The sequence below is a fragment of the Vigna umbellata genome, chromosome 9 (assembly GCF_029865625.1).
Source record: "Vigna umbellata cultivar VRB3 chromosome 9, Vumbellata_1.0, whole genome shotgun sequence".
Lineage (NCBI taxonomy): Eukaryota > Viridiplantae > Streptophyta > Magnoliopsida > Fabales > Fabaceae > Vigna > Vigna umbellata.
In genome coordinates this window covers 39231442-39239832 of record NC_142173.1, presented here as the reverse complement: position 1 = coordinate 39239832, position 8391 = coordinate 39231442, and the positions used below count along the sequence as shown (strand labels likewise).

The 8391-nt window shown below is 33.2% G+C and overlaps 1 long non-coding RNA gene across 1 annotated transcript; it reads right to left on the bottom strand.

Moving 5' to 3' along the window:
- Nucleotides 1-2471: 2471 nt before the first annotated feature.
- On the bottom strand, nucleotides 2472-5277 carry LOC148193484 (uncharacterized). Its single transcript, XR_015782321.1, has 2 exons — nucleotides 4793-5277; nucleotides 2472-2715 (listed from the first exon to the last, which is right to left on the bottom strand). It is a non-coding gene; the product is annotated as an uncharacterized LOC148193484 (long non-coding RNA).
- Nucleotides 5278-8391: the final 3114 nt, after the last annotated feature.

The window sequence follows — 8391 nt, the reverse complement described above, 5'->3', positions numbered from 1 at the left end:
CACAAAACTTCTTACTTCTGTTACCGTCTTTGGACGTTCCCATTTTAGCACTGCCTCCACCTTCGTTGGATCTACAGAAATTCCTTTGGCAGAAATCACGTGGCCAAGGAATTGTATTTCCTCCAACCAAAATTCACATTTAGATAATTTCCCAAACAATTGATGCTCTCTAAGAGTCTCCAACACAATCCTCAAATGTTCAGCATGTTCTTCACGATCCCTTGAATATATAAGAATATCGTCTATGAACACAACAACGAATTTATCTAGCCACGGTCGAAATATTCGATTCATGTAATCCATGAATATAGCAGGAGCATTGGTCACTCCAAACGGCATCACCACATACTCGTAGTGACCATAACGTGACCTGAAAGCCGTCTTCTGACTATCCTCTGGCTTGACCAAGATCTGATGGTAACCAGACCTCAGGTCAATCTTTGAAAACACACCAGCTCCTCGCAACTGATCCAACAAGTCATCAATTCTTGGCAGTGGGTACTTGTTCTTAATCGTCAACTTGTTCAATTGTCGATAGTCAATACACAACCTTGAACTACCATCTTTCTTCTTTACTAACAAGACTGGAGCTCCCCATGGTGACACACTCGGCCTGATAAACCTCTTCTCCAGTAGTTCCTCAATTTGTCTCTTCAGCTCTGCTAGCTCTGTCGGAGCCATCCTGTACGGAGCCATAGACACTGGTCCAGCTCCTGGTACCAAGTCTATAGAGAACTCCACTTCCCTGCTTGGTGGCAACCCTGGTACTTCATCTGGAAAGACATCCTCGAACTCTTCCACTACTGGGATACCCGTCGTCTGGACCTCAAAACTCTTCTTCTCTTGAGCTACCAGCACAAAACACATGGCCCCATCACTAACATCCTTTAGAACTTCTTTGGTTGAGATCAGTTCTAAACCATCCGAGTCTGGAAAAATCAATCGTTGTTGTCCACAGTCAAGAAGAACGTGATTGGCGGTCAACCAATCCATTCCCAGAATTACATCTAAGCCTTCGAGAGGTAAGGAGATCAAGTTCACTTTGAACTTGCGTCCGTAGACTACAATCGGGCATCCAACACAGATTGAACTGGTTGAAATCTGACCCGATGTTGGTGTCGAAACCACCAATTCATACCTTAGATTACTCACCGGTATACTGAAGTCTTTCAAACAAGTAGAAGAAACAAAGGAGTGCGTAGCTCCGGAATCAAACAATACATGCACACATTTACCAAACAAAAGGCATGTGTCAAGGATGAGATTACCTGACTTTGCAGCCTCTTCACCGGTCAAAGCGAAAACCCTTCCAGCTATCTTGGGCTTCACGCCTGAAGAACTTGGTTGCTGTTGTACAATGGTTATCTTCTTATCAGGACAAACATGAGCGAAATGTCCTGGCTTGTTACACACAAAGCACCTCTTCTCTTCAACCTTCACTCCAGAGAGCTTAGGACAATCCTTCTTGTAGTGTGCACCACCGCATTCAAAACATTTCACAGCTGTTCGCATAAGCGGTTGGGGTCGCTGATATGGCTTCTTCCATGGCTTGTTCTAATAAACTTGTCCTTCTGAGTCTTGTCAACTCGGTTTCGGTTATTTCTAGTAACTCCACCTTTTTTGTCTTCTCGACTAAGGCTGGAAACTTCTTGATTTCAAGAGGTACAATCATTCTCCTCAGGTCATACCTCAGACCCTGCTCAAATCTTTGACACTTCCACCCTTCCGTCATGTGCTGACTATAAAAACGGATAAGATACTCAAACCTGTCGATGTACTCTTGCACTGACATCCCACTTTGACGCAAGGCCAAGAACTCTTGCTCCCTTTCGATCTTGGCGCTAGTCGGGAAGTACTTTTCCAAACCTTGTCCTTGAAACTGTTCCAAGTAATAGCCTCTTCATCAGATTCCATCAGTCGCTTCATACCATCCCACCAGTACTCTGCTTCCTCTTTGAGTATGAAGGTTGCGTAATCTAGTTTTTCCTCATCTGTGCATTTGATCACATGAAAGATCTTCTCAATGTCCTTGATCCAAGCATCCGCTTTATCTGGCGTAGTCCTTCCATTGAACCTTGTTGGGTCGTGCCTCAAAAAGTCATTCAGCCTCGAATGAGTCCTCAGTTCCTGAGTGGTATGTTGCCTTTCCATTGCGTTGATCATCCGATCAACAGCCCGATTAAAATCATCAATTGGGGTGTTTGACCAACATTGTTAGATCGACGTGCCATGTTCTACCATATACGTCAAAAGAAATTAATTTAAACACAAGTTAAAACAATGCATATCTCTACCTTTCAAACCAACGCTCTCCAAAAGAGCTACAAAATCATCATAAAAAATCACAGAGTCACACAACAGAAGTTAACGAGCTCACTTCCCAAAAGCCCCAAAAGATTTTCGAAAACCATTGCTCTGATACCAAACAGTGTAACACCCCGATTTAGGCGTTACAATTTATTTCCACAAAATACATATATAATTTTTCTTTAACAAATTTCAACACCCATAAAATATTAAGTTCTTTATTACAGCACAAGTCTTCTGAAAATAAAAGTCCACACAGTTCATAAACTTCTGAAATTTAAAATTTCTCACAGTTCGGAAATTCAAACACAGATTTATTTTAGAAATTCCCCATGTCTCCTTTTCCCCACAGATCTCTCATCTTCTAAGCAAGTCCAGAACCATCTGCTAATTCATCTGATATAGTTTCTGCTCCCGTATAATATCACACATTATACGATCATCGCATTCACATGCACAAACACAAACAGTAGGGTGAGCTAACCGATTCAAGAAATATACATCATCCACAATCTTACTAACCTCACAAGTGTGGCAATCAGTCAAATACATGCATCTCAAACATACTCAAAAACCAACTATTACACTGATACTTTATAATATTTCTCCAGTCAAAATCATCAGTCGATTTACTCGAGTTAATACAACATATTATTAATCTGCCTACTTACTAAAGCACAGCAGTCAACCATCCTTCTGTCTACTTACCAAAGTAGTATAACCATGATATACTGATTACTTACCAAAGTAATCTAACAAGGTGATTTTTATTATTTACTTACCAAAGTAGTACAACAAGGTGATATTGTCTACTTACCAAAGTAGTACAATAAGGTGATATCGTCTACTTACCAAAGTAGCACAAAACAAGGTCTTCTGCCTACTTACCAAAGTAGCACAAAACAAGATCTTCTGCCTACTTACCAAAGTAGCACAAACCAAATTCTTCTGCCTACTTACCAAAGTAGCGCAACAAGACAATACTGTCTACTTACCAAAGTAGCACAGTATAGTTAATCTGCCTACTTATCAAAGTAGCCCGATTTATATCATTCTTTTTATCTCTTCATTCATCATCTCATCCTGCCTACTTATCAAAGTAGCGCAAATCACCCTGCTTACTTACCAAAGTAACGCAAACCCAACATCTACTCGCCTACTTACCAAAGTAGCGCAAACCAACATCATTTACATTATTTCAACAAATTATTCATAATCAACCACAACCCATCCAAAACTAATCATACTCAACAAGCATAAGAAAACCGGTGAACTTTTCTCAATTCCCTTCTGTCTACTTACCAATGTAGTACAAATTAACCAAATTACATTTTCCTAACATATTATTCATAACCAATCACATGCCATCTCAACCACTAATCCCAAACCAATCATGCTTAACAAGTACATAATAACCAATCAACATATCTCAGTTTCAATTCTGCCTACTTAACAAAGTAGCACAAATTAACCAAATTACCTTTTTCAATATATTATTTATCGACGATCTGAACCAATCAAACTAATCAACAACATGTTTAGATCATACGGTAAGCTTTTCAGTCCAATCCAATGGTTAATGAGGCGGAAATCATCAATTTTGTATAAATGATCCAAAAACATAAATTAAACAGTATTGAGATCCCTGAGAAGGTACGAAATTAATATCTCTAAATCTGTAACTCCGATCTAAAATTCGAACGGTCGAAGTATGCCACTATCTCTTAGGAACAACATACTAAAAATTCAGGATAATCCAACGGCTAAATAAGTAGATATGGAGGTTTTACCGAGGTAACTCAGCGACAGAAATTTAAGTGGTTCTCGGTTTAACTCAAAATGCGGAATTAATTCCTCTAAGCACAGATATCCAATTCCAAATCTGAACGGTCAAAATCACCTAATATGTCTTATGAACTACCTACTAAATTTTGGGCTCAATCTAACGGTAGATGAAATATATATGAAATATTTACCATGATAGCTTAAGAACAGCAATACAGTGTTCATCCGATTGTTTCACACTTTCGAAATTTCTTTCTCTAAACATAGACCTTCAATTACAAATCCGATCGGTCAAATTGTATTAATATGTCCTAAGAATCATATATCAAATTTTGAGGTTGATCTAACGGTCCAATAGGTCAGAATCAATATTATACCGAGACAACTCAGTAACAGAACTACAGGGGTAACTAATTTACTCAATCTTGCAGGATTTATTTCTCCAATTACAGACTTCTATTTTCAAATCCGAACGGTCAAAGTTTAGTAATAGATCTTAGGATTCACATACTAAAAGTTTAGCTAAATCCAACGGTGAAAACAATTAATAGAAATTTTTCACCACAGTAACTCGAAAATGAGAAATTATAATCTTGAAAACCAAATTTTACACAAGTCAATATATAACTACCATTACCAAATTTTAACACATTCATACTCATATTCATGATCATAATCAAGAAAGGATTAGCTCCCCTACCTCTTCTCCTTGCAAGAAATTCTTCACTCTTGATACACCTAGACCACCACCCTTGCTTGCTCTCCTTCTCAAATGTAAAAGTATTTTGTAACTTAAATCTTATTTCTCTTGCCCTCTCTTCTGGCCGTATAGGTGCTATATAAGGAGAAATAAATTCTCTTTGGCAGCTGGCTTAGCAATCATTCCATAAGAAAATAATGGAAAATGAAGGGTCCCATGTAAGAAATTTTTACACCCATGATTGAAAGCCTTGCACTCATGTTTCACGGAAAGCCAATTTCCATAATTCAAGTTTTGTCTTCTTCTTCTTTTCACATTATTATTTTATTTTATTTATGACCCTCCTTTGATCAAACATGGACCACACAATTTGCATTAAATTTAAATAACTAATACAAGACAATCAAGCTAAACAAAATGGTGGACAAAATACAAATAATAGTATTTATCTTACATATGAATGCACACCATAATTAATTATTCAAAACCACAACATTCATAAAATTATTTTTATTTTTCTATGGGTCTTACAGTGGGAGTACATGTTGGCTCCAAAGTCACATTACAGGATAATCACAAATCCATAATGTGTTTATTTTTAAGATAGATTTAAGGGTATGTAATTTGAGGGAGACTAAATAAATAAATTTGAATATATTTGACAATAAATATATCTTGTTATTTTTTTTAAGAATTTAGAGGTGATAGAAAATAAATGTAAAGTTTCTGAAAAATTTGGCTTGACAGATTAGAAAACATGTTTTAATAGATAAAAAATAAAAAAAAAATATTAAGTTGTCATTATAAGTAATATAAAATGGTATTTTTGAATTATATATGTTTTGAAAAAGTTATTTAAAATACTGAAATTAAAAAAAATACTATAAATTTTTACATAAACTTGACACAGACCTAAACTCATAAATTGTAAATTGAAAAACTAAATTAATTATCTTTATTTAACTTATACATTTATTTTAAAATTATTTTTTTGTTTATGACTAGTCGTTTGCAATATATTTGATTCAATCTTATTAGATGCATTAAAACCAAATCATGAATACCAAAATTCTAATACTCAAATAATGTCCATAAGATAAGTTTATACAATCATAATGCCTTTATCGAGCTCAACGACGTCTGAGTTTATCGACGTTTTTGTCGAACTCAATAAATATTGATTGAGTTCGAACAATTGCATTTTTTCATAACGTGTCCATAAGGAGTTTCCGCAACCATTGACACCACCATACCAAGTCGCCGTAACCACATCTAATCAAGATTCATAACGTCTTTGCTGAGCTCAACGACATCTGACCTAGCCTATCAATGTCTTTGTTGAGCTCAATAAACGCTGACCGAACTCAACAAAATAGTTCGAAAACATAATGGTTGACTTCTCATTGTTTCTTTTTTCTTCCTTTCCCTTAAATTGACACTTGAACTTTAATATAGCATTGTTACAATCTACAACACACAAACACAATATCATAATCGGTTATACATGTAGCTCATCCAATTCCAAGCATGTTGGAATCAATTCAAACTCTTTCTTCATATCTATGTCTCAATAAAATTGATTCCAACTCCTTTGCATTCAGTGTGGAATCGGTTCTAGCTTGTACGAAATCGATTTCCTTTTCTAGAATGTTCTTCTAACTTTGATCTTCAACCAAAATTGAAAATCATAACTTCATGACAAAAGATTAAAAAATATATTTTCATGCACGTGTGAACAAACAAAGTTAAAGATAAAAATATAATTTCATACATAATATTCTTAAATCAACGTGGTCGGAAGAGATTCTACCATCATTCTATCCCACAAATGTTCGTCTTCTCTCATTTTAAAATACGAACAAAATTTTACTCTCAAATCCATCTTTGTCATCCCTCATTTCAAAATACGAACAAAATTTTACTCTCAAATTCATCTTTGTCAATATTTACAGAGTTGCTAATCCAAATAAACACATCATAAAATTGATATTATTTATAATTATAAATAATAATAATAGATAATATAATAATAATGTTTTATTTTTATGTATTATTTTCTTAATTATTAAATTTATCACATTATTTATTAAGTTTTTATAAACATTCATCATAAATTTCTTAATTCAAACAATTCATTAATACATTTTTTCTTCTTAAATTCATTCATTTTTCGTTTTTTAAATCTATCATCCAAACCAAACAGTAAGATTTTGTTTGGAAGAGAAAAATGTGTGGCTATTATTAGGTGAAAGAGAGTGAAGAATTATTGTGACAGTGAAAAGAGGTTATTGAAAGATGACAGAAAGGGTAACCCCATGTGAGTCCAATGTTTCAATTCCAAGAACATTATTATGGTCGCAGGTTATGTCTTGTAGCTATTATGACTTTTCTCATACCAATGTGCATGTAAGACAATTTCTCAAATAGTTTATTTTTTTATGATTCATTTGATCTGATTTCAAATATCACTTAAAAATTTTGTAAGAGATTGCTTGGCTCCATTTGATTCCTTTTCTAATGCACACATTTTAAAATAGGATAATGATAATTTGATAATATTTTTTATAATATTTTAATATCACGTGTCATTCTATGATTAGTCTATGTCAGTGTTTATGATTATTATCATTGATTGTGGAGTAATTTTGGACCAATCACAAAATGACACGTAGACAATGTTGTCAAAAAAATGTTGTTAAAGTATCATTATCCTTTAAAATACTAAATATATAACTTTTAAAATTTTAGTCATATCATTAAATTTAAATTGTATGTGTAATAGTTTAATACATAAATAAGTATAAATTAATATATATATATATATATATATATATATATATATATATATTATTGTGTTTGATTATAAATAGAAGAGTATGTTTGATTTTATTTTTAAAAGATTGAATCTATGTTTACAAGGATACTTTAAAATATATATTTACTTTCAAATTTGTTTTTAAATTAAATAATATATCTTAGATTATATAATTAAAAATGTATTTTAAAATTTTGTAATATAGAAATCTGAAAGAACAACATTTTAAACTTTTGTGCAAAACGCAATTTCCTAACAAAGAAAAAGAACGGGGAACGATAAGACATAGTTGTTTAAAATTCATTGGCCAAGCAGTGTCAAATCAAAAGGGCAATCGGAAACAAATAACACAAGCTGGTAGCTTTTCAGTGTATGCCACTCGGAACAAGCTTTTAGAAGCCTTTTAAAAGGTTGCTATTGAGGACATTTAGGATGGTTTTAATTTTTGTGTAAAAAAATATAATGATATTCAGAATCAACAATATAAAATTGTTAAAGTTAATTTCCAATGATACGTTTTAGATGATGCCCAAAAATTTTAAAATTATATTGAGTATTATGTAATTTGAAAGTTTAAATTGTTATTTTATACATGATTCAATGTTGATTGATTTTTACATAAATGAGTTTTAAAATTTAGAATAAAATATTAAATGAAGTTGATATAATGTTTTACACGATGGAATGTTTTATATTATGAGATTTGAGAAAACAAAATATTTATTAGTTAAAAGGACATTGAAGTGAGTAAAATGATATTAATTTATGTAAAACTTGTGATATT